The sequence below is a fragment of the Saccopteryx bilineata genome, chromosome 2, assembly GCF_036850765.1.
Source record: "Saccopteryx bilineata isolate mSacBil1 chromosome 2, mSacBil1_pri_phased_curated, whole genome shotgun sequence".
NCBI lineage: Eukaryota > Metazoa > Chordata > Mammalia > Chiroptera > Emballonuridae > Saccopteryx > Saccopteryx bilineata.
The window spans coordinates 130,665,244-130,691,214 of NC_089491.1; the positions used below are offsets into that span (position 1 = coordinate 130,665,244).

The following is a 25,971-nucleotide window of genomic DNA, read 5'->3' on the forward strand; positions in this document are numbered from 1 at the left end:
AAGGAGAAAAATAGATCACGTGATGAAGCCTTTCCCCCAAAGAAGGTAAACAGAGATTTGAAACCCCTCAATTTTAAGTGTCTTTTTTTTTTCTCCATACTCAGGAATGTTGTACAGATTTAAGATAAAGGCAGCCAATGTGCTTAATTAATCTTGCTATGAGTGGTTTAGAAAGGCACAGGTTATGGAAATACACAGGTGGATAGACTGTTAAAGGTATATCTTAGCTTTAATTTTTAGTCCCTATTAAATATTCACTCCCTTGCCCTTGCTGGTAACTCACTTGAGCCCAACCATTACAATTCTTTTAAAGAGGAGTATTCACTCTTGTGAAAGTGTAGACACCTGGAGACCAGTGGGGACAGATCATTGTCACACATGGTAATTCCCTGGGAGCTTTCCCATTACTTTTAATTAGAAAAGTTTATTCTTAATAACCATACCATGTACATGTGGAGTTAAATTTCAGATAAAAGTTGCTCCATTGAGAAACACAAATATTATTTATTTTCTATTACTCTTAGGGACCCAGATGAGTAATCTTACTATACTTGAGATAACCTAGAGATAAGCCTCACTGGATTATCATTTGTTACTGGTAAATTCCTTTCTATTCGTGAAGAAACAAAAAGATAAATTGGAAAATACCATATTCCAGCCCTAACAAACATGTAATTGGGCTTGGTCATCTTTTCAGTTTAAAAAGCATGTTCTTCTAAATATACAAAATGTGTTTCAGACTCGACAGCAGACACTGGTTCAAAGCGTGGAGGCGGGCGGTGAGCGCCCAGGCCTGAGGTGGAGAGGCTGCTGCATGCTCTCAAGCAGAAACAGGACAGCGGGCGGCAGCAGTGAGCCCGGACAGGGGTGCTGGACCAAGTGGGGGTGAGCCCGGACAGGGGCGCTGGACCAAGTGGGGGTGAGCCCGGACAGGGGCGCTGGACCAAGTGGGGGTGAGCCCGGACAGGGGCGCTGGACCAAGTGGGGCAGGTGTGCAGGCGGCAGGGCAGGCACTGCCTTCTAAGCCAGTCACACCTGGAGAGTTTGAATTCCGTTCTGAGAATAGAGTAGAAGGGTTTGAAGCAGAATGATGTGATCTGATGTAGGTCTGAGAAAAGATCACTTTGCTGACTGGCAAGGACAGACACAAGGAGAATAATCCAGGCAAACGGTGATTTGGGTTAGAAAAGCAGACGAGTGAAGTGATTCCAGAGATTTGTTTTGGAAACAAAACCCACAATCCTTGCTAATGGATTGGAAGGTGAGTGGGCAGGAAAAAATGAAAAATCCAGGATGACCTTTCTGATATATGCTTGGACAACTGAGAGAGTGAGGTTTTATTTTACCAAGATGAGAAAAAATAAAAGAGGGCAAGTTCAGGGTGAAATCAAGAGCTCCAATTTATAGACCTTTTTTTATTAGTTTGAAATACTTAGTGCACATACAGTGGGGATGTCCATAGACAGTTGTGTGTGAAGTTTGGGGGAGGGGTTAGGCTATAGAAATAAAGTTGAGAGTCATCAACATATAGACAATATCAAAACCCACGAGATTAATACAATGATCTAGAGCGTTAAGATGAAAGGCCAGAATAGAGCTGGAGGACAACACACCACGCAGAGCCTGGGAGAGAGAGAAGCCAACAAAGGAGGCGGAAAGAAACCCTGCAGCGAGGTCAGAGGAGAGCGGAGAATGGTGTCGCAGACATCGAGGAGGACAGCAGTTCAGGAAGGAGGCTCTTTCGGGCCCCCTGGCCACCCAGAAGAACTATCAGTTCAGCATAAAGTCCTACTCACAGTGAAGAGTTTTTAAGCAGGATAATGATACATACAGGCCACTATGAGAGAAGTCGGTGTAGGTTTCCTTCCCCACAGATGCGTGTTTCTCTCCAGGTGTGAACTCTCCCTCCACCGAGGGAAGCCAGCTCCTCTTGGCAGTCCAGAGTTCTTCAAGGGAGCTGGTCACTTAGCTGTGTGACCAGCCAGGGTGCAGACCCACACTGGATACCAGGTGCACATCATAAATCTTCATGTTTACTTTAAACTGTGCTTTCTGTTTGGTGCACTGACGTGGGGGTGGGTACCAAATAGCATCATTAATTAGTGAACATTTCAGGAGTGGTGCTCAGTTTGGTTAAGAGCCATTACAGGGACTGCAGGTGTTCCCAGAGATAAGCAAGGAGGAAATAAACCAGAATGACCATGTTAACTCTTTCTTTGCTGAAGTCATGGTTAACCATGTTGAGGCTGCTGTTAGTGAAAACTGAGAGCCATAAAGTTAAGTGCAGTGTCTCAAAGGATAAATTCCTTTTTTTGTCTAGACAGATTGTTGTGCTCAGCAAACATTAATTAAATGCCTAATATAGTTTGTGGCATGTGCTGGCATAGGAATATGGAAGCAAAAGATGTGGTCTCTGCCCTAGTGGAGTTGACAGCCTCAGTGGGTGGAAGGAAGAAGCGTTCAATAACTGCAGATGTGATTGGCTCTGCGGGGGGTCTGTGGTGGGGACTTATCCTGGCTCTGACACCAGAAGGATACATAGAAGCCAGCCAGGTGAGAGGGAGAAAGAAAGGCAATAAATAGCATGCTCAAAGGCCTGGCAATGAAGGAGTAGACTGACCTTGGGAAACAAAAGAAACTCACTGTGGCTGGAGAAGGGAGAGTGAAGGGGAGAGAGAAGGCAAGGTGGGTGGATCAGGAAAGACCTTGTACCTTGTTAGAGACTTTTGGCTTCATCCAAGGGGAGTCACAATCATCCTAGGGATTCAGGGGTGATTGGAAAATGGGAAAATTTTCTAATGGAAATATTTTTGATAGATTTTATAATTCACCTAGCATTACAATAAAGGTTCCCTTTGCCCTGGCTGGGTAGCTCAGTCGGTTAGAGTGTCATCATGATACGCGGGTTGCGGTTGCGGGTTCCAGCCCTGGTCAGGGCACATACAAGAAGCAACCAACAAGTGCATTAAATAGTGAAACAACAAATTGAGGTTTTTTTCTCTCCCTCTAAAATCAATTTAAAAAAAAAATTTTAAATCCCTTTTAGAAATAAGAAACAGCCATTTCTGGAATTTTTTTTTAAAAAGTGAGAAAATATACTACTCACAAAAATTGGAGGCTATTTCAAATGAATATGAAGCTATAAAATGTCCCCTAATTTTTGTGAGCAGTATATAAACACACCAGGGTGAGTAAACTAGAGCACCAGCAAAGTAAAATGTGAAATCTGTAAAACTAATTACAGTTCCTAGGAATAATTACTGTGAAGAGTTCTGATTTAAATACCAAAATCGAACTGTTCACTTAAACCTTAAAGATAATTTATTTTTGCTACTAGAACTTATTAGAAACATTTCAATAGCGTATTGCACATAGTGTCTTTTCTATTTGCCATCAGAAAACACAGATCACTCAAAAAGAAATGATTCTTTAATCAGCAATTTTGGAGACAAATTCTGTGTATGCCAACCATACAGAAACTGATAAATATTAACTAAATCTACAATTCAAAGAGAAATGCCAGAGTATCTGGAAATAGATACTTTTTCCCCCACTGTATTGAGATATAATTGGTATATAACATTGTATAAGTTTAAAATGTATGATGTAATGATTTGATACACATGTATATTATAAAACTGTCATAATGAGTTTAGTTAACACATCCTTCACCTCAGGTGCTAATTGTGGTGGTGGGAACATTGAAGATCTACTCTCTTAGCAACTTTCAAGAATATAATACAGTATTGTTCATTATAGTCACCATGTTGTGCATGAACTCCTCAGAACTTACTCATCTTCTAACTAGAAGTTTGTACCCTTTGACCAATACCTTCCCATTTCCTCAACCCCTTTTCTTTGGTAACTACCATTCTACTCTCTGTTTCTATGAGGTCAGCATTTTTAGATTACACATGTAAGTGACATCATACAGTATTTGTCTTTCTCTGACTTACTTCACTTAGCATAATGCTAAGTTTCATCTATATTGTAGCAAATGGCAGGATTTCCTTTTTTTTTTTTTTTTTTAATGGCTGAATGATATGAGAGAGTGTGTGTGTTTCTTTATCCAGTCATCCATCTATGAACACTTAGGTTGTTTCCATGCCTTGGCTATTGTGAATAATGCTGCAGTGAGCAAGGGGGGGGAGGGGGGGTGCAGATATTTTTTGGAGATAGTGACTTCATTTCCTTTGGCTATATACCCAGAAGTGGGGTTGCTGGATTATATGATAGGTCTAGAGTTAATTTTTTTTTTTTTAATTTTTTTTTTTTTCCATTTTTCTGAAGCTGGAAACAGGGAGAGACAGTCAGACAGACTCCCGCATGCGCCCGACCGGGATCCACCCGGCACGCCCACCAGGGGTGACGCTCTGCCCACCAGGGGGCGATGCTCTGCCCATCCTGGGCGTCGCCATGTTGCGACCAGAGCCACTCTAGCGCCTGAGGCAGAGGCCACAGAGCCATCCCCAGCGCCCGGGCCATCTTTGCTCCAATGGAGCCTTGGCTGCGGGAGGGGAAGAGAGAGACAGAGAGGAAAGCGCGGCGGAGGGGTGGAGAAGCAAATGGGCGCTTCTCCTGTGTGCCCTGGCCGGGAATCGAACCCGGGTCCTCCGCACGCTAGGCCGACGCTCTACCGCTGAGCCAACCAGCCAGGGCTAGAGTTAATTTTTTTGAGAAAGCTCCATACTGTTTTCTGTAATGGCTTCAAATTTACATTCCCACCTTCAGTGCACAAGATGGGAATGTTACTGGAAAGGGGACTGGGCCCTGAGCAGGTCTGCCTAAGGCTGGCTGGGAATGTGTAGGATCTTGACTTCATGCAGGAAAGATTTCACAACACGAGTCCAGGTGATTTTCAGAGTACGTTTATTAAAGCTGGGATGGTGAAACGAGGAAGGGCTTAGGATAGGAGAAGCACTGGAGAAAGTCTAGGCAATGCTGCTTTGGCTCCTGCCTATGGCTCTTCTGGTTGCAAGTCTTGTGGGGACACTTACTCTTTAGGAGATGCACACCTGTGGGGGAAGGAGAGGGAGAAGGAAGGGTGTGGCTGTAATCGCAGGAGGGAGAGGGCATGCTGGGACCTTTGTTTTAGGGTTTTTAAGGCTGGGAGTTTAGGGGAGGCCTTAAGGAAGGGTCTCGATGAAATATTCATTAGCTTTTCCAGGTGAGTCCCTTCAACGTTGTGGTCTCTACTGTTTGGTTCGTGCCAGGGCAGGGGGTCGTTAGTCATTGCAGCTGGTCCTGGCATCACCAGACTTGGTTTTGCTGCTTTTCTGGGGCCTGGAGCTGAAATACAACAAGGTAGATGTTATCTCTAGGGAAGAAAGGTCAGAGGGTCTAAACCACAGGATCAGTGATACATCAAGGGAGAAAAGGCCACGCTGGGGATGAGGCCTGGCGGCAGTTTTGCCCGTTGCTGGGCACCTGCGGCTTTCCACACTGCTGACGGCTGTTTCTGGCTGTGAATTACTTACCCAGTTTGTTCAGCTGTCTCAGTTTCCCCATTCCACTTGCCAGGGAATTCCCTTAACTTCTCACATTCTGCCTCAGGAGCAAATACTTCCTACTTAGAAATAATTTTGGAATGTTGTTATTATGAAATACAATCATTTCTATTTTCAGGTGTTATGTAGCAGCACTGACAGAGAACTTAATCTTGGTCTCATGCTCTAGGCCAGGGGTCTGGAACCTATGGCTCATGAGCTAGATGTGGCTCTTTTGATGGCTGCATCTGGCGTGCAGACAAATCTTTAATAAAAAAATAATAATAACATTAAAAATATAAAACATTCTCATGTATTACAATCCATTCATTTCCTACCACTCATGTTCATGGTTGCGAGTGGCTGAAGCCAATCACAGCTGTCCTCCAGGACAACACCAAATTGTTATTGGATAATGCGTAACATACACAAGTTGTTGTGAGGTCAGGAAGTAAACTTCCCTCCTTTTAATCAAGTAGTCAGCTAGCTAATTGCAGAAACTCTTTTGATGAAGAAGATGGCTAAAAGAAAAAAAGATGAGGAATATTGTACTTTTCAGCAGGAATGAATAGAGGAATTCACCTTTGTGGAGAGAGCAGGTTCTGCAGTGTGTCTAATATGCAATGATAAAATTGCATCAATGAAACGGTCAAATATAAAGCAGCACTTCGACACATGCCATACTACATTTGCATCGAAATATCCAGAGAGGGACGGCAGGAAGAAAGAATGTCAAGTGCTACTGTGCAGAGTGCAAGCTAGTCAGCAGCAACTCCGTGTTTGGACCCAACAAGGTGACTGGAATTTGGCTAGCTTTGCGGGTGCTTTAGCAATTGTGAGAAATGGAAAGCCATTCACAGATGGGGAGTATGCCAAAACATTCATGCTTGATGTTGCCAATGAACATTTTGATGACTTTTCGGATAAAAACAAGATAATCAAACAAATAAAAGACATGCCTCTGTCGGCAAGAACTGTTCACGATCGTATCTTCATGATGGCTAATCAAATTGAGGCAACACAAGTGAAGGACATAAATGCAGCACCATTCTTTTCTCTCACTTTGGATGAGTCAACAGATATAAGCCATTTATCCCAGTTCAGCATGATTGCAAGGTATGCTGTTGGTGACACACTACGTGAGGAAAGTCTTGCTGTTTTGCCTATGAAAGAGACAACAAGAGGAGAGGATTTATTCAAGTCTTTCACTGAGTTTGCTAAAGAAAATAATCTACCAATGGATAAACTTATTTCAGTGTGTACTGATGGTGCTCTGTGCATGGTGGGGAAAAACAGAGGATTCGTAGTACTTCTTCCTGAACATGAAAAGAGACCCATCCTAAGTTTTCACTGCATCCTACATTAGGAGGCGCTTTGTGCTCAGATGTGTGGCGAGCAGCTTGGTGAAGTGATGTTGCTGTTCATTTGGGTTGTCAACTTCATTGTTGCCTGAGCTTTAAATGATCGCCAGTTTAAAACACTGCTGGATGAAGTTGGGAATAATTATCCTGGTCTGCTTCTGCATAGCAATGTGCGTTGGTTGTCAAGAGGAGAGGTGGTAAGCCATTTCGCAGCTTGTCTGAGCAAAATCCGGACTTTTCTTGAAATGAAAAACGTTGAGCATTCTGAGTTAGCTAACACTGAGTGGCTCCTGAAGTTCTACTATCTCATGGACATGACTGAACATGTGAACTAACTCAATGTGAAAATGCAAGGCGTTAGAAATACAGTCTTATCCCTTCAACAAGCAGTGTTTGCATTTGAAAACAAGCTGGAACTCTTCATTACTGACATTGAAACAGGTCGTTTACTACACTTTGAAAAGCTGGGAGAGTTTAAAGATGCATGCACAGCAAGTGATCCTGCTCAACATCTTGATCTCCAGCAGCTAGCGGGCTTCACATCTAATCTCCTGCAGTCATTCAAAGTGCGCTTTGGAGAATTTCGTGAGCGCACTCATCTTTTTTTTTTTTTTTTTACAGAGACAGAGAGAGGGATAGATAGACAAGGACAGACAGAAACGGAGAGAGATGAGAAGCATCAATCATTAGTTTTACGTTGCGCATTGTGACACCTTAGTTGTTCATTGATTGCTTTCTCATATGTGCCTTGACCACGGGCCTTCAGCAGACCGAGTAACCCCTTTCTCGAGCCAGTGACCTTGGGTCCAAGCTGGTGAGCTTTTGCTCAAATCAGATGAGCCCTCGCTCAAGTTGGCGACCTCGGGGTCTCAAACCTGGGTCCTTCTGCATACCAGTTTGATGCTCTATCCACTGTGCCACTGCCTGGTCAGGCCGCACTCATCTTTTTATGTTCATCACCCATCCACACGAGTGTGCAGTGGACAGCACCGACCTGAGTTACAACCCCAGGGTCTTCATGAGAGATTTTGAGCTACAAGCTGCTGACCTGAAGGCCTCAGACATGTGGGTGAATTAGTTCAAGTCACTGAATGAAGATTTGGAAAGACTTGCACAACAGCAAGCAGAGTTGGCAAGCAAACACAAATGAGGAGAAATGAAAAAACTTCAACTCGTGGACCAGCCGATTGTCAAAACTTGGAACGCACTTCCCGTCACATACCACACACTGCAGTGTGTGAGTATTGCTGTACTGACAATGTTTGACTCTACCTATGCATGTGAGCAGTCTTTCTCACATCTAAAGAACGTTAAGACCAACCTATGATCATGTTTAATGGATGGAAGTCTCAATGCCTGCATGAAGTTTAAGCTCACCACGTATCAACCAGACTACAAAGCCATCAGCAAAACCATGCAGCACCAGAAGTCGCATTAATGTTAAGAAGTACTTTATTCATCACTGGTTAGCAACAGCATAACAACATTATTAAAAAGAATTCAGAGACTTATTATACTTTAAAAGTGTTGGTCTTACATAAAATGCACACATTTACTTGTATTTAGTGTTAAACATATTGTATGGCTCTCACAGAATTACATTTTAAAATATGTGGCGTTCTTGTCTCTCTCAGCCTAAAAAGTTCCAACCCCTGCTCTAGGCCAGTGGTAGTCAACCTGGTCCCTACCGCCCACTAGTGGGCGTTCCAGCTTTCATTGTGGGCTGTAGCGGAGCAACCAAAGTATAAATAAAAAGATAGATTTAAGGCCCTTGCCGGTTGGCTCAGCGGTAGAGCATCGGCCTGGCGTGGGGGGGACCCGGGTTCGATTCCCGGCCAGGGCACATAGGAGAAGCGCCCATTTGCTTCTCCATCCCCTGTCCTTCCTCTCTGTCTCTCACTTCCTCTCCCCCAGCCAAGGCTCCATTGGAGCAAAGATGGCCCGGGCGCTGGGGATGGCTCCTTGGCCTTTGCCCCAGGTGCTGGAGTGGCTCTGGTCACGGCAGAGCGACGCCCCGAGGGGCAGAGCATCGCCCTGGTGGGCATGCCAGGTGGATCCCGGTCGAGCGCATGCGGGAGTCTGTCTGACTGTCTCTCCCCATTTCCAGCTTATAAAAAAAAAAAAAGACTTAACTGTAGTAAGTTGTTTTATAAAGATTTATTCTGCCAAACTTAGCGAAAATCCGACATAAAGTAATTGGTAAGTAATTATTATTATATGCTTTAACTTGCTGTAACTCTGCTTTATAAATTTTATAAAGTAAAGTTACTTCCCTACTTTATTTATTTATTTATTTATTTATTTATTTATTTATTTATTTTTACAAGGACAGAGAGAGGGATAGACAGACAGAAACGGAGAGAGATGAGAAGCATCAATCATCAGTTTTCCGTTGCGACACCTTAGTGGTTCATTGATTGCTTTCTTATGTGTGCCTTGACCATGAGCCTTCAGCAGACCGAGTAACCTCTTGCTCGAGCCAGTGACCTTGGGTCCAAGCTGGTGAGCTTTTTGCTCAAGCCAGATGAGCCCACGCTCAAGCTCGTGACCTCAGGGTCTCGAACCTGGGTCCTCCGCATCCCAGTCCTGTGCTCTATCCACTGCACCACTGCCTGGTCAGGCTACTTCCCTACTTTATAAATCACCATTATTGTGGAATCGTTGTGCGGTTAGAAAATTGTACTACTAACTGAGATACAAAAGTGGACGGTAGGTATAAAAAGGTTGACTACCCCTGGTCTAGGCAAACTATTCAGTAGGAGCAGCGAGGGAGGCAAGGAATGAACGAAAAGCAACTACTGTTTATTGAGTACCTATTATGTGCCAGGTACCGTGTTAGGCCCTGTACAAATTTTTCTCCTTTCTAATATATATATAAACTCTGTGACATGTTATTTATATTCTCATTTTAGAGCTAAAAACAAAAAGATTTTATAGATGAAAGAATGGAGGGTCCAAAATTATATCTTGGTAACTGATAATTTGGGTACATTCACCTCAATTTGGCTTTTTAAATTCATTTATATAGTATTTGTTCGACAAATATTTATTGAGAATCTCTCTGGAAGGATACAAAGAAAACACAACCTGGACCTTTCTCTTTAGGAACTAAGGCTGAGAGCCTCCTGCACAATCACTTTAACGGGAAAAGCACTGTAAGGAAGACCTGGTCTCCGGGGGGGCTTGGTAAAGTTGAGAAAGGCTTATCAGGGAAGCTGATACTTGAATAAAGCTTTGAATGTTGCCAGGCAGACAGATAGGTGAGGGGATAGGAATTCCAGGTAGAGTGAATGGAAAAAGAGACTGGAGCCAAAGGGCCTGGTGTGCTGATGGGGCAGCGGCTGGAGCCCGTATGCTGAGGAGATGGAGCCTGCCTGGTATGTGTGGACAGGAGTAAAGACCGGATGGCAACTTCGAACGTACCTTAGCATCAAGGGGTTTTAGTGTGTGCTCACTGGACAGTACAGTTTTAGAAGGATCTTTGTTGCCATGTTGTTGTTGTTTTTAGCAGATTGTTCAAAGAACAGTGATAAACAGGGAAAGTATTTTGACCCACGTAACTCTCCACTAAAAATGCAGTATTTGTAGCCCCAAGAGAACTATGTTTCCATAGGACATTCTGTTCTCTGTTCTTGGGAAAATATGTTTTAAAAGGAAAAAAAGGGGAGTATTTGAGCATTAATAATAAAGTTGGACACCGTATTGAATGCTTATTATGTACTAGCTGCTTTCACACGTCATTTTGCATCCTGACATGAGGGAATTAGATAGCGTTATCCTTGTTTTATAGATGGAAAACTAAGCCTGGGGAAAGGGTGACATGCCCAAGACCAGTTAGCTAGAAAGTGGCAGAGCTGGGAATGAAAACCCAGGCCTGTGAGGGTTCAAGGCCCCAGTGCTTCCAGTTTCAAAAGGTCACGAGAGCCTAGAGGCTTTCGTCGAGGCGACCTGGAACACTTCAGTGGGTGAGGAGACTGGCAGCTTGGGGTCCCCTTCCCTTAGCCAGAGCCTCTCAGCTTTAACTTTTTACATTGTATTTTCACATAAGACTTTATTGTATAAAGGTTCCACAACCAGAGGTGGGTAGCATGGAAACTACTTCATTGACTGTGGTACCTTTGCAAGAATAGCCTGAGGATGTGCCATAAGCCAGGCAGTGTGCCAGCCTCTCTGGCATATGCCAGGGGGTATCAGCTCCCAGCCTTTGGGACGTAGTATTCTAGTGGGATGTGTACAAGTGAGCTTTACAAAGGTTCGGAGCCCTCTGAAATTGATTGAAATGAGATTGGATCTGTTAGAAAATATTGAATATATTTGATATATCAAGCCAAACACAGGAACTTGTATAACTAACAGAGCATCTTGGCTGATCACCTTTGTATTGAATTAGGCAAAAGATTTCTTGAGCCTCCCCTTGCCCACAATCTTGCTATGGTTGATGCAGATACAGCCTCTCTGAGTATTTCAAAATGCCCAGAAGCACACCACTGCCTCTGCTGATTTACCTGGACTCAGGAGCTCCCTCCTCACAACTGAGATCCTGCTTATACAGGCTCTGTTGATCGACAAGGTGAACTAGAGAGTAGGAGACAGAATCTAGCCATCAGGAACTTTGGGTTTTCCAATGAGCACAGACTGAGAGACCTTGCATGGTAAGGCTGCAGAACCCCCAAGGGAAGATTATGCATAAGACAACCAGCCACCCAATTGATACGACAGAGTCCAGTCAGCATCCTTAATGTCTGGGGAGAGAAGATGGTGGTGCAGTAGAGGGACATTGAAGTATGCCGACCAGCCTCAGTGCCTGTGTATCCTGCGAATGAGACAGTAGGGTTATCACCTAACTGTCATTCCTTGCTAGCAGGGGGCATCCCACTTGCTAGTGGGGGAAAAGCTTCTCCCTGCATGCTAGAGATGGAGCGAGAAATGAATTAAAGAGAGAAAACAAAATAATCTTTAATTGGGTAAATTAACAGAATCCCAGGCTGCCAAACACAGAGCATGCTCCATTCATCAGCAGTCCAAACTGTATTTCCTCTCAGGGACATACAGGGGTCCTTGGGTTATGACAGTTCCGTTCCTACGACAGTGACATAACCCAAATTTTGGTGTAAGTTGAAACATACCCTAAGTCACTTACCCCTCCTAACACAGTTGTAAAATCATAATCTAGAACATAAAAATACAACTTAGCCACAGAAAAAGGAAAAGGACATAAATATACTGTACTGTACTGTACGTGTTACTTACTGCGTATTCTTCTGCTGTGTGCAACCAAACTAATTTGCTCACGTAGTCCATTAACTACGATGCTAACATCATAAGCCAAAACACTCACATCTCAACTTTTTAAAGTTCTTATGGGAGTGAGAGTTGTAAACTCGAAACATTGTATGTCAAGACTGTCATAAACCAAGGATCCCCCTGAGTTATAAGTGGTATGATGGTGCATGTGGTCTAGTGACAAACCATTCAATTATGAGGTGGAAACTTTAGGGAAATAGAGTCACGTAATGGACCAAAGTGCTGCCCATTATTGGAGAGATGGTAACTCTCCAAGCATTTGAATTCCAAAACATTTTATGTTCATAAGAATCACAGTATGAGCCTAACCAGGCGGGGCGCAGTGGATAGAGCGTTGACCTGGGATGCTGAGGACCCAGGTTCAAAATTCTAAGGTCACCGGCTTGAATACGGGCTCATCTGGCTTGAAAGCAGGGTCGCTGGCTTGAGCTAGGATCATAGACATGACCCCATGGTCACTTACTCAAGCCCAAATGTCACTGGCTAGAACAGGAGGTCATTGGCTCTGCTGGAGCCACTCAATCAAGGCACATGTGAGAAAGCAATCAGTGAACAACTAAGGTGCCTCAACCAAGAATTGATGCTTCTCATCTTTCTCCCTTCCTGCCTGTCTGTCCCTGTCTGTCTGTTTGTCTGTCTCTCTCTCTCTCTCACACACACACACACACACACACAAAGTGTGATGATCACAGAGGTCATAAGTGACAAATAGAAGTGTAATAATGCCTCTTCTTAATTTGTTCTTTTCATGTGGCCATCTTTAAAACAAGTTATCATCTGGCAGTCAATTTAAAGCTAGATGGTTTAGCAAAGTAATCTTAGTTTTTACCCACACCCACAAGTACACAGATATTTGTGAAACAATAATATAACAGTTTAATAATGGTTTTAAGAACACAGACTTTGTAGAATACAGATTACCTGGATTCAGATCCTGGTTTTGCTATTTAGTAACTTTTCTTGGACCAGTTTCTTACCCTCTATGTACCTATTTTCTTCTTTTGTAAAATGGAAATAATAGTATTTACTTTATAGGTTGATGAGAGGATTAAATAAATTAATAGATGTAAATGCTCAAAATGTGGTCAGCACATAATAAAGGCTATAGAAGTCTATGCTACTATTACTGCTGTTACAGAAATTAGGGTAGTTAGCAACTTGGAAATGTGGCACTGACACACTTTGGTTTTTAAAATACTTGAAGCCACCGTTTATTGAAGGCATGTTTGGTGTCAGGCACCAGAGAGGCAAGATTTGTGCTTTATCTCATTGAATTTCACAATGTCTTGTAAGATAAGTACCAACAGACAACTTTAGAGACTGACTTGCTGGTAGTTATGAAACTTGCCTGGAGCCATAAAGCAGGTAGCTGGCAGATTCAGACCTGAACTCCCAGTCTGCAGAGTTTGGCTCCTACCCCCACCACACCTGCAGATGTAGGCTGACCTCATTCCTGTTGGCGCCCCTGCTGACCTGGACCATACAGGTTATAGCATCGGGCCGCTAGACCCTCAATCTTTCAGAAGAGGAATATGAGGCCACAGGATGAAGTGAATTGCCAAAGTTCACCCTCTAATGAGACTGTGAAGTTCAGACTAGGAAATCAGATCTAATATTAAGGCTGTGTCTCTCTCGGTAGGGTCCAGCTGCTTGTGGTATGGTTGGCAAAAAGACTCAGAATAAGCTGTCAGATACCAGAAAACTGACTCCATTGGAGTCTAGTATATGTTTACTCAGATACTGGGTAAAAAATCATCTTTTGCTTTTGTTGGCTTGTTTTTACGTATATATTTGACAATGTGAATGAACTTAGAAAAGCAAGTGCACTTTTGCAGTTGCCTTGGAAAATCCCCTATCTTTTTAAGAGATTTTTAAATCATGTTTAGTGATAATGTAGTAATCTTAGGAAAAACACCAGCCCATAATTGTTCTTATGGCTGTTTATTACTGGCCCTCAGCAGATGAGAATTTTCTATCTTATAGAGAAATACAGTTGTACAAAGTATACAGTGTGTCTATAAAGTCATGGTGCACTTTTGACCAGTCACAGGAAAGCAACAAAATAAGATAGAAATGTGAAATCTGCACCAAATAAAAGGAAAACTCTCCCAGTTTCATACCTATTCAGTGCAGTTCGATGTGGGCTCACGCACAGATTTTTTAGGGCTCCTTAGGTAGCTATCCCGTATAGCCTCTACAGACTCGTCACTGACTGATGGCCTACCAGAACGAGGTTTCTCCACCAAACTGCCGGTTTCCTTCAACTGCTTATCCCACCGAGTAATGTTATTCCTATGTGGTGTCGCTTCGTTATAAATGCGCCGATATTCACGTTGCACTTTGGTCACGGATTCTAATTTAGCGAGCCACAGAACACACTGAACTTTCCTCTGTACCATCCACATGTCAACTGGCATGGCCGTGGGCTGCTCCGCTGTATACACGATGTTACATCATCATCTGCGCATGCGCACATGCTGCCAATCATCCTACAGAAACTGGGAGGGTTTTCCTTTTGTTTGGTGCAGATTTCACATTTCTGTCGTCTTTTGTTGCTTTCCTGTGACCGGTAAAAGTGCACCATGACATTACGGAAACACTGTATATGAGGATGTAGATTTAGAGCATTATTTATAATAGTAAGAAATGAAAATGAGGATCATCTAATTAATGCCATTGAATTGTATATTTTAAATGGTTAAAATGACAATTTTTTGTATTTTAAAACTAACGTAACATACTAAAACCACTGAATTATGGGTAAATTGTATAGTATGTGAATTATATCTCAATAAAGCTGTTTTAAAAAGTCATCAATAGAGGTTTGATTAGATTATGTCATACCCAGCCAATGGAACTTTATACCTTTCTAAAAGAATGAGGTAGATTTTTAAAAAATATTTTATTTATTGATTTTACAGAGAGAGGAGAGGGGGGTAAGGGAGCAAAAAGTATAGAAGTTTAGTTGTTCATTGCTTGCTTGTCGTATGTGCCTTGACCAAGGAAGCCCAGGGTTTTGAATCAGTGACCTCAGAGTTCCTATCAGTGCTCTATCCACTGCACCTCCATGTGCCAGGCTAGAAAAGCAAAGTGGATTTTTATGTTTTGACATGGGAAATATCCAGAATATATTGTGAAGGAAAAAAAGTTCATATCCAAACATTTTTCAATGCATTTACATATATGCATATGAATGCAGTTTCATTTTATACTATAGGTATCACTACTACATATTGTCATGAACTTGCCTTTTTCTCTCTGTGTTAGAGGTTGGTAGACATTGCCATACCTCACTGTTTTTTAACTGCTTTGCACTATTCCCAGTTTGATTTTATTATAGCTTATTTAATCACGTTTATATTAGTCAGTATTTAGGACATTTAAAATTTCAGGTATTTCCAGCAATGCTGCGATCCATGCCCTTGAACAAGCACGTGAGCGCAGTCATTTTCCAAGGTAAACATTGCTAAGTCAAAGGGCACGTGCAGTTTTGTACCTGGTAGATACCAACTAATTGCCCTTCAATAAAGTGTACTGTCTCACTCCCAACACCACACAGGTGTGTACGTTCCCCATAGCCTAACAACACTGTACATTTTTTCCAATCCAATGAGTGAAAAAAAAAATCTCCATTTGAAATTCTTTGCATGATCAAAAATCAGAATTGACATGTTTTTACATTTATTTCACCTTCTGTACACTCTGAATGGTGTAGGTGCAGTGAACGGACACACACACTTACCCTTGTGGAACTGACATGCAAGCAGGGCTTGTTGGCCATTTATACTTCCTCATGCCCTTGGCCTGTTTTTCTAATTCATAGGCCTTCTTAGATATTCTTTATTATGTATGTGGCAAATATTTTCACCCATTCTGTGGCTTGTCTTTTAAACTTTATTTTCCATATCTTTTATCTCACTGAAGTTTTCAACTTTTATGAGGTCATATTCATCAATCTTTTTATTTATGCTTTTTAAGTTTTATGTCTCATTTAAAAAGGCCTACTTTACCCCAAGGTCATAAATATAGTCTATACTTTTTTCAAAATTTTTTATAGTTTTAGTTTTTTATATTTAGCACCTGAATCCATCTGGAATCTATTTTTGTGAGTGGAGTAGTGTGTGGATAGATTTCACATTCTACAGAAAAAAAAAGAAAAAGAAAAAAAATATATATAAAGATTTTATTTATTGATTTTTTTTTTTTTTTTAGGGAGAGGAAAGAGAGAGAGAGAGAAAGGTGGGGGAAGAAGCAGGAAGCCTCAGCCCCTATAGTAGTTGCTTCTCATGTGTGCCTTGACCAAGGCAAGCCCAGGGGTGGTGACCTCAGCATTCCAGGTCGATGCTTTATCCACTGCACCACCACAGGGCAGGCAACAGTATATATTTTTGAATGTTTAAATTATTTAAAAGCATGTATACTTTCTGTAAGCAGAAAGAGCTACAAAGATTTTGAAATGACACTTTCAGAGTGAATGTCCAGGGGAGAAAAGGTAAAATGATGGGGAAGGAAGGCTGTGGGCCCATGGAATAGATTTGAGTCCTAAAGAATCGAGATAGGGACAGAGACAGAAAGATGAGCCCGCAGCTGACCTTGTGTCCTGGTTGCTATAGCAGCTCAGAAAACACATGAAACATCTCAAATATACAAAATGTCACAGCTTCAGAAAACAAGCTAACATGAATCAGAGGTTGGATTCTGTGGCATTTCTAGTTGTAACAGAATTGTTAATCCATCATCTGGGGCAAAATTGAGTTTGGGATAACACCCTGTTTACAAATAACCCAACCCTGGATTAATGATTGACTTGATTCCCATTAATTCTGGCTACCAGAGGTTAATAAAAGTGCACTACTAAAGCATGTAGGCACGTTAATTAACACCTCTTAGATTTGAGAAAAAGAATGTTGTGTGGCAGAAGTATGGGTAACAAAGGAACAAACCTTCGGCAGATATAATTCTTTAAAGGGGGTGTGGTGGGAAGCAGTCTGGACTAATCTACTCAGAATTATCTCAGGACCTTTCCTCCTCCGGCATGAGACCCATACGATCCCCTGGTGTACGTGTTGCACCGATAAGTTTAGAAATACCAATTCACCTATCAGACACATTTGCCTGCTTGCCCTGTGCCAGACCCTGTTCTAAGTTCTCAGTGAATATTAGCTCATTTATTCCCTAGAACAACCCCAGGAGGCTCAGTCATAGCCTTATTTTTTTTTTTTTTTTTTTTTTTTTGCCTTTTTTCAAGTTTTATTGAGGTATAAATGATAGCCTTATTTTACTCAAAAGGAAACTGAGACTCCATAGAGTTCAACAGGGGACCCAGGGCCACCTTAGAAGTAGCAGAATTACAATTTGTACCTAAGTAGTCTGGCTCCAGGTAAGCACGACCATTATGCAAATGCCTCTAAATTGGCTATTTCAGCAAATGCAGCAGGCAGGAAAAATTCTACTCCGATGAGCCCTCATGAGGCAGAGCTGAAAACCCCGTTTCAGGAAAAGCTACTCACACTGCCTCTGGGGTTATCAGGCCATCCTAGAAGGAACCTCCGTCAAGGTGAAAAACAGCTGCTGCTCTGCGGGTCCGACTCCAGAGCAGCCCTGACTCAGTTACAGTGAGTTCTGAGGTCCCGGCCAAGTCTGACCTTGTGGTGAGCATGGAGGAGATTGCCTTGTGACGTAAGGGGGGCATACCCGTGCAGGGGTGGCTCTGTTTATGCTTCCTTCTGGGACAGTGGCCTCAGTCTGGTTTGTATCACATGAGAGAATACTACATGGCCCTGAGAATAAATGATTTACATCTACACAGTGTTGTAAATGAAACCACAATAGGGGGCAGTGCCTGGAAGTAGGTACAAAGGTGCTTCTAGGGTGCTGGCTACACAACTGCATATTCACTTTGTGAAATCCACAGTGAGCTGTGCAATGTACGGTTTTCTATATGCATATTGTTTCCCTACAGAGTTGTTGTTGTTTTAATGGTGTATTCTGTAATTAGCTGAAGTATTGTGAAAAGTTCCAACTCCTGAACTCACATCTAAAGATTCTCACTCTTGGCAGAGCCCAAGAGTTTGTAGTTGTAACAGATACCTAAGATAATTCTGCTGCAGGTAGTCAGAGATATGCTTGTAAGAAACACAGCAATCCCTGGCCGGGCACAGTAGACAGTGTCATCCCAGAGTGCTGTGGCTGCTGGCTTGAGCCCTGGTCTCCCATCCCGAGGGTGCCAGTTCGAGGCCCATCAAGGCACATATGAGAAGCAATCAATGGCACAACTCAGTGAAACAGTGAGTTGATGCTTGTCTCTCCCCCCCCCCATCTCTTCTTCTCTCTCTGAAAGAAGGAAAGGAAAGGAAAGGAAAGGAAAGGAAAGGAAAGGAAAGGAAAGGAAAGGAAAGGAAAGGAAAGGAAAGGAAAGGAAAGGAAAGGAAAGGAAAGGAAAGGAAAGGAAAGGAAAGGAGGAAGGAAGGAAGGAAGGAAGGAAGGAAGGAAGGAAGGAAGGAAGGAAGGAAGGAAGAAAAAAAGAAAGAAAGAAACAAAGAAACAAAGAAAGAAAGAAAGAAAGAAAGAGAAAGAGAAAGAGAAAAAGAGAAAGAAAAGCGTGAGATACTACTTGACCTACTCAGCTGTTGATCAGCTTAACTCTGTCGTTAGCAGGACTACAAAAGCTGAGCAAAAGATTTTTTGAAAATGATTGAACTCACACTATAAGATATATCTTATGTGAGAAAAAAAATGCAAAAATATTATGTAAAATGCCTACAGCACGATTTCTCTGAATCCCTCTGGTGCCTATATGAGAGGAATTTTAAAAGCTTCCTGAATTTTAATGGAAAGAAGATGAATTCCAGGTGTGGCTCTATCCTCCCAGTGTTTATCTGCATTAGCTAGAAGTCACCGCGTGGGACTGTGTCACCATCCACATCCTCTACTGCCTCTTCTTCCCCTTCCACCCAAATGCAAAAGCCGTGGTTAAAACTGCTCCTCCCCAGCTTTTCCACTGGGCCTTTGTCATATCATTTCTTGCCAACTTACATGTGTGTTAAATGTAGCAGGCGGCTTGAACCATACTTTATCATTGGCCTGTAAGGGCACATCTAATTCTCAGTGATGGCTGGGCATGTCTCAAGGTATTGCCCTATTAGTAATTCTTTGGCTGAGTATTGCTGACTTGTTGAGCAATGAGAAAACGTTGGCAAATCGTGTTGCCCATCCTCTCTTAAGAATCTGCCTCATCCTTTCAGCCCAACCATTTGAATATAATGAAGCGAAATAGGTGAGCGTGTGAATGAGGTCCCCGTCTACAAATTTCTTAAACTCAGTTGAGGTCAACAGCGGCCCGTGATCAGAAAGGATAAAGGGTGGACGCCACGTGCTGCGAATGGTGGGTGCAGACCCGTTGCTGTGGGACAAACCAGGGCTACCTCAGCCCGTCGTGAGAAAGTGCCTCATAGAGTCAAAAAGCATCTGTGGAATGGCTTCTTATATTTATTTGGGATTTCCACTCAGGTTCCTGTGTCACAGCCCTGGAAACACACAGGTGCCTCTCCAGAGGCCTGACTTCCATCACACATTTGTGTGTGTGAAATCAATTCTAGGCATCTGGCCTACTCTTTCTTGAGAATAGTTTGCCAGTGAACAATGTGCTATGTCACCAAGCTGCCTCATATCCCTTGTGAAATTGGCAGCACATAAATCATTGATTAAATTTATACAGACTAACAAAGATCAAGATAAGATGTGCTTTAATGGGTGAGTAAACTCAGGTGGCTTATTAACAGCCTCCCTTCCTCCTGCTGCTTCAGAAATGAGCATTTCTTAACCCATATTTTCAGGTGGGAACTAATGTGGGATGAAACTAATTATACAGTTTGATGAACTGAAGAGTTGGGATTTTTTTGACCTTGAAATGTTCATTGGCAGCCGCCCATGTGACCTTGGATCTGCTCTGGCAGACAGTCCAGAGCCTGAACATTTAGTGTTGCTCCATTAGACAGACTGAGCAAAAGCTGTAGTTGGTGGTGCAAGATGGCACTGTGGTCTTTGGCTCAGGAAAGATTTACGATCAATCAATTGTAAATTCCCAGCCAGAAAAACAGTTGGGAAACTTAGTGACTTCCAAGCTAAATGCTGTTTGTTTTTCTGTTTTTTGTCTATATGTGGACAGGCCTATTTTGCAGATAACATTGGCTTTAAATGGTAACTAGTTAGTGTCTCAGAGCTCTAATAGACACAAAAGAAAGTAAACAGATGACATTCCAGAAAGCATCTTCTCATTGATGAGTCTAACGCCACTATTGGAGAAGTGACTTACTAAGAGTTGCTCTTGCTGGGTGGGGAGAGGGACATTGGAGCTGAAACTCGTGCTTTGTTTTGAGAGTTAAAGATGCCTCAAGTTCTTTATTCTCAGAAAGGTAAATATCTTTTGCACCTAAAGTGATTGCAGAGGAAGTTCTGTCTTACATTAGAGTAATATGGAACAAACAGAGTAAAACAAACAAAAACTGGTTCAAAGCCCAGGGTAACTGAGCCTATTTTCTCATCTGTAAAATGATGATGATAATCCTTTCTTATCTATCTCATAGGGTTTTGCCTCTCTGTCTCTCTTACTCTCTTTCTCTCTCTCTATCTCTCTCTCTCTTTAACAGAGAGATAGGGGGAGAAGCATCAACTCAAAGTTATTTCACTTTAGTGTGCATTGATTGCTTCTTGTACATGCCTTGACCATGAATCAGACCTCAGGCTGAAGCTGAGCCAGCGACCTCTTGCTCAGGCTGGCAACCTTGGGATTTTGAACTGGCAACCTCAGTGTGTTCTGGGTCAGTGCTCTATACACTGTGCCACGATCGGTCAGGCTCAAAGGGTTTCTCTTAAAGATTAAATAACATGGCCTGACCAGGCAGTGGCGCAGTGGATAGAGCGTCGGACTGGGACTCAGGTTCAAAACCCCAAGGTCACCAGCTTGAGTGTGGGCTCATTTGACTTAAGTGCAGGCTCACCAGCTTGAGCGCAGGGTCACTGGCTTGAAGCCCAAGGTCGCTGGCTTGAGTCCAAGGTAGCTTACTTGAGCAAGGGGTCACTCACTCTGCTGTAGCCCCCTGGTCAACGCACATATGAGAAAGCAATCAACTAATAACTAAGGTGCCACAACAAAGAATTGATGCTTCTCATCTCTCTCCCTTCCTGTTTGTCTGTTTCTAGCTGTCCCTCTCTCTGTCTGTCTCTTTCACCAAAAAAAAAAAAAAAAGTTTAAATAACTAGAAGTATATGAAAATACTTTGGAAATTATGTAAAATGTCAGCATTTTAAGCAGATATGATTTCCTGAAATCTCTTTTTTTTTTAGTCTTCATCATTTAAATGATTATGACATCATTTAAATATGCTACCCCCTTCATAATGCTAATAATCATATTCTCAGTGAAATGCTGGAAAAGTCCCAAATCAATAGAAATTGCTACTAAAGCAGCTCACCCTGTAATGCTCCTCAGTGAGTGATCACTTCTAATGCATCTGCTGAAAGCCTCATTGCCGATTGCTTTGTAAGCTTGAGAAATCTGTTGGTATTTCTGAAAGTATGGTGTTGCAATGGTATGAATGTATAGGCAGTGGTTCTTCTGTTGTTGTTTTTTTCAGTAAATATATTTGTATTGACTTGGCAACAATAGATGCAGCAAATTTAACATGCTACCTTGTTACAGAATTTATTAGCACCAGTTCATGGTTTAAATGATCTAGGGGCATAGCATCAAAGTATGCTTATATTCTTCGCTATATTAAAAATGAACATAAAAAGAAATGAAGTAAATCTCATGTTTACCACTCACTCCCTTGCAGGAGGCTGATTAATTATCAGATAGCTTCTTAAGTTTGTTGACAACAAATACAGGCCATGACATTGTTGAGGGATAAATTGAAAGACTCCTTCAATGCCACAGACATATGGTCCTTCATTGATGTCCACTGGCTGAAGCAAGGCTTCTCCTGAGTTCTTGTTCGCAGGTTGGGTGATGTTCAGGTCCTTCTTTCTCATACTCTCCTTCTTAGTAGCCACTGATCCTGCCTCACCTCCCCTGACCCCCAGCTCCTGTAATGGTCTTAACTGATCTGTTCCAACCGAAGTCCAAAGGGGAGTGGTTATCTAATTGACGGAGAGAGAACCATTTCAACCATTTACACTCCTCTTTCTCGGACCCAAAGTCCAATCTTGAGATGGAAGTCATGATTAAATTGCCTAGCACTCACGCTTTACTGATTCCTTAGTTTTGTCCTATATTAATGGCTTGGACTTTGCTAGATTAATGATTTTAGCAACTAGAATGCTCAGTGATCACATCAATTATATAATTTCAAAATACTTTTCTTTTTTTTTTTTTTTTTTTACAGAGACAGAGAGAAAGTCAGAGAGAGGGATAGACAGGGACAGACAGACAAGAACAGAGAGATGAGAAGCATCAATCATTAGTTTTTTGTTGCGCGTTACAACACCTTAGTTGTTCATTGATTGCTTTCTCATATGTGCCTCGACCGTGGGCCTTCAGCAGACCGAGTAACCCCTTGCTCGAGCCAGCGACCTTGGGCTCAAGCTGGTGAGCTTTTGCTCAAACCAAATGAGCCCTCACTCAAGCTGGTGACCTCGGGGTCTCCAACCTGGGTCCTCCACATCCCAGTCCGACGCTCTATCCACTGCGCCACTGCCCGGTCAGGCTCAAAATACTTTTGAAATATTTTTCTTGTGGTAGAAAAATAAAAAGTGTCTATCCTTTAGTCAAAATTCACATTTGCATGAAGATGATTTTTCTCTCGACATATAAGAAGATTGCCCTGGCCGCTTGGTGTAGGGGATAGAACATTCACCCAGTGTGAGGACGTCCCAGGTTCGATCCCCAGTCAGGGCACACAAGAGAAGTGACCATCTGCTCCTCTTCCCGTTCCTCCTTCTCTCTCTCTTCTTGTTTCACAGCCAGTGGCTCAATTGTTTGGAGCATTAGCTCCGGGCACTGAGGATAGATCAGTTGGTTCAAACGGCAGCCCCAGACAGGGGTTGCCAACCAGGTAGATCCCGATTGGGACACACAATAGGGAGTCTGTCTCTCTGTCTCCCCTCCTCTCACTTAACACACACATATGAAGATTTAATCAGCTAAGGTGCCTTTGTTTTAGACACTTTGCCTAGTAATTTCTTAACCCCTTTCCTAGTATAATTCCGTGTTTTCAAAGAGAAGAAGCAACCTGTGAATTTCTTTCTCACTGTGGGGACTCCATTCCCTCCTCTTGGCTTCACCTTTCATTCCAGGAGATCAACTCTGATCTCTCTTGATCCTGCATCTAGCCTTTACAAGCTGCAAAGCCAGAAGCCAGTGGATTAGGCTGTGATTTTTTACCTTGCCCTTCTTTAAACCTCTCTACCCCCAGCTTTTTATTCAAAAAAAATTCAAATCTATAGAAAAGTTGTAAAAATTAGTAGAATAAATACACAGTCTTCATGTATGTTAATCCAAATTCGGAGGGACCCGAAATATAGAAGACAGGAACAAGGTCCATCGTTTACACATCAAAGCTTTATTGTCTAGCTTGGCCAAGCGGTGGGAACTCTGACAGAATTCTGAAGGAAAGCGCGCACCGGCCCTTTGTTCTACTTAGTTTTTACAGTTTTGTAAGTGGGAAGTACAGAAGCAAAAATTGCAATTAGGAGCCCCTTACCGCTATTAGTTATAGTCATATGTCCTTTAACATGATAGGACCACGTTCAATTTGCAAACCATACATCATTTTGGAGAAAACAAAATTTACAAGTCAACACAATGGTAGAAAGATGTCTCTTTACATATTAAAGGCTTTCCTATATTATCTAGTGTTTATCTGCTATCTCTCTGTCCAGAGTCACACATGCATTTACATAGGAGAGGTAGTTTCGGTGGGGACAAATACCTGCAAATGGCTCATTGCTATAAGAAAAGGTTTATTTTGGCTTTTCTCTTCCTGCACCTGGCTAGCCATTCACCCCTTTCCCCACAGGTGTGGTGGAATGTCTGGGAATCCATGTTTTCCTCCCCTTTGCATTTACAATACAATGCCAAGGGCCATCCTGGTTATGCCAACCACACAGTACAGAGACTACTCTCACAATTTCTCTGCACACCTTAACCCAAATTAATAAAATGTTCTCCAAGCCTCCTAAAATATTAATATTAATTCTGTAGCCTTTGGTACTTTACAACACCTGCGGGTGAAATGGCTCAGTGGCTCCTCAATGTAGATCCATGTTCTTGATATTTTGCCACACTTGCTTTCTCTCTCAAGAAGATTTTGCTGAACTATAAGAAATGCTAAATAGCATGATTTATTTACTAAATACTTCAGTGTGCACCACCTAAAAATGACTTCTTCCTACCTCACCACAACCCACCATTATTAAACTAAGAAAAATAATGATCATTCAATAAACAGTATACTCCATTTTTAAAGTCCTCCAGTGGTTCCAAAAATGCCTTTCATAACATTCTTCCTCTTAGAAACCAATCAGGGATTGGGAACACATTGCATATAGTGTTATGTCGCTTTTGTCTCATAATGTGGGACAGTCCCCCTGCCTTTTGTTTTCATTGGCTGATTCATGTTGCACCAGTTTTGTGTCGTTGACTGGTTCCTAGTGAATGAATTCCTCATTGACAAGTTCCCAGGTTGCCCTCTTACAGTAATGAGTTGAAATCTCTCCACTGCAGGGCCGGACTGGAAATCTTAACATGGGTAAGCCTGGAGATGTAGTTAAACTATGTGACGGCGTCAACTACTTTGGCCAACAGACCGTGTAGGAGGACGTTGCGAAAGACATGTTTATGGTTCCTCTTTCAGCACAATTAGCCCAGGTAGATCTGCTTCCAGGCCCAGCACAATCCTCGGGCATTTTGTCCTGGGAATTCTGAATGAGATTTAGTCCTTGGACTTAAAAAAGTAAATGCAGCCTGACCTGTGGTGGTGCAATGGGATAAAGCATCAACCTGGAACCCTGAGGTTGCCAATTCGAAACCCTGGGCTTGCCTGGTCAAGGCACATATAGGAGTTGATGCTTCCTGCTCCTCCTCTCTCTCTCTCTCTCTCTCTCTCTTTCCTCTCTAAAAATGGAATAAATAAAGTCTTAAAAAAATAAATAAAATTTTTAAAAAAGTAAATGCACCTGATGTCTGGTGGTATGAATGTTGGTGACAGTTTTTGTGCTAATAGATTTTTTTTTAATATTTTTTTAATTTTTTTAAATTTTATTTTATTTTTATTTACAGGGACAGAGAGAGTCAGAGAGAGGGATAGATAGGGACAGACAGACAGGAATGGAGAGAGATGAGAAGCATCAATCATCAGTTTTTCATTGCGACATCTTAGTTGTTCATTGATTTGCTTTCTCATATGTGCCTTGACTGCGGGCCTTCAGCAGACCGAGTAACCCCTTGCTTGAGCCAGCAACCTTGGGTCCAAGCTGGTGAGAATTTTTTATTTTGCTCAAGCCAGATGAGCCTGCGCTCAAGCTGGCGACCTCGGGGTCTCGAACCTGGGTCCTCGGCATCCCAGTCCAACGCACTAGCTACTGCGCCACCGCCTCGTCAGGCTGTGCTAATAGATTTTAAAGGACATGTTCTCTCAAGGTAGCCCCTTCCGCTTCCTGAATCCACACTTCAGTTTTTAAAAAAACCTCCCGTGTGTCTGGTCTGTGGGAACTGGTCTGCAGACGCTCTGGAATACACATTTCTGCGGGCTGCTGGCATCGGGCCTCTGTCTATAGTTAATGGAAACTGTTTATATTTGAATTTTTTCTTTAACTGCTCT

At 42.4% G+C, this 25,971-nt stretch overlaps 1 protein-coding gene and 1 long non-coding RNA gene across 2 annotated transcripts in view; one reads left to right on the forward strand and one right to left on the reverse strand.

Annotated features, from left to right (window-relative positions):
* Positions 1-25,971, forward strand: part of CPM (carboxypeptidase M) — an 89,442-nt gene that overhangs the window by 12,790 nt on the left and 50,681 nt on the right. The gene's annotated exons all lie outside the window — the stretch shown is intronic.
* Positions 4,853-17,972, reverse strand: LOC136324652 (uncharacterized). Its single transcript, XR_010729125.1, has 2 exons — positions 17,662-17,972; positions 4,853-5,289 (listed from the first exon to the last, which is right to left on the reverse strand). It is a non-coding gene; the product is annotated as an uncharacterized lncRNA (long non-coding RNA).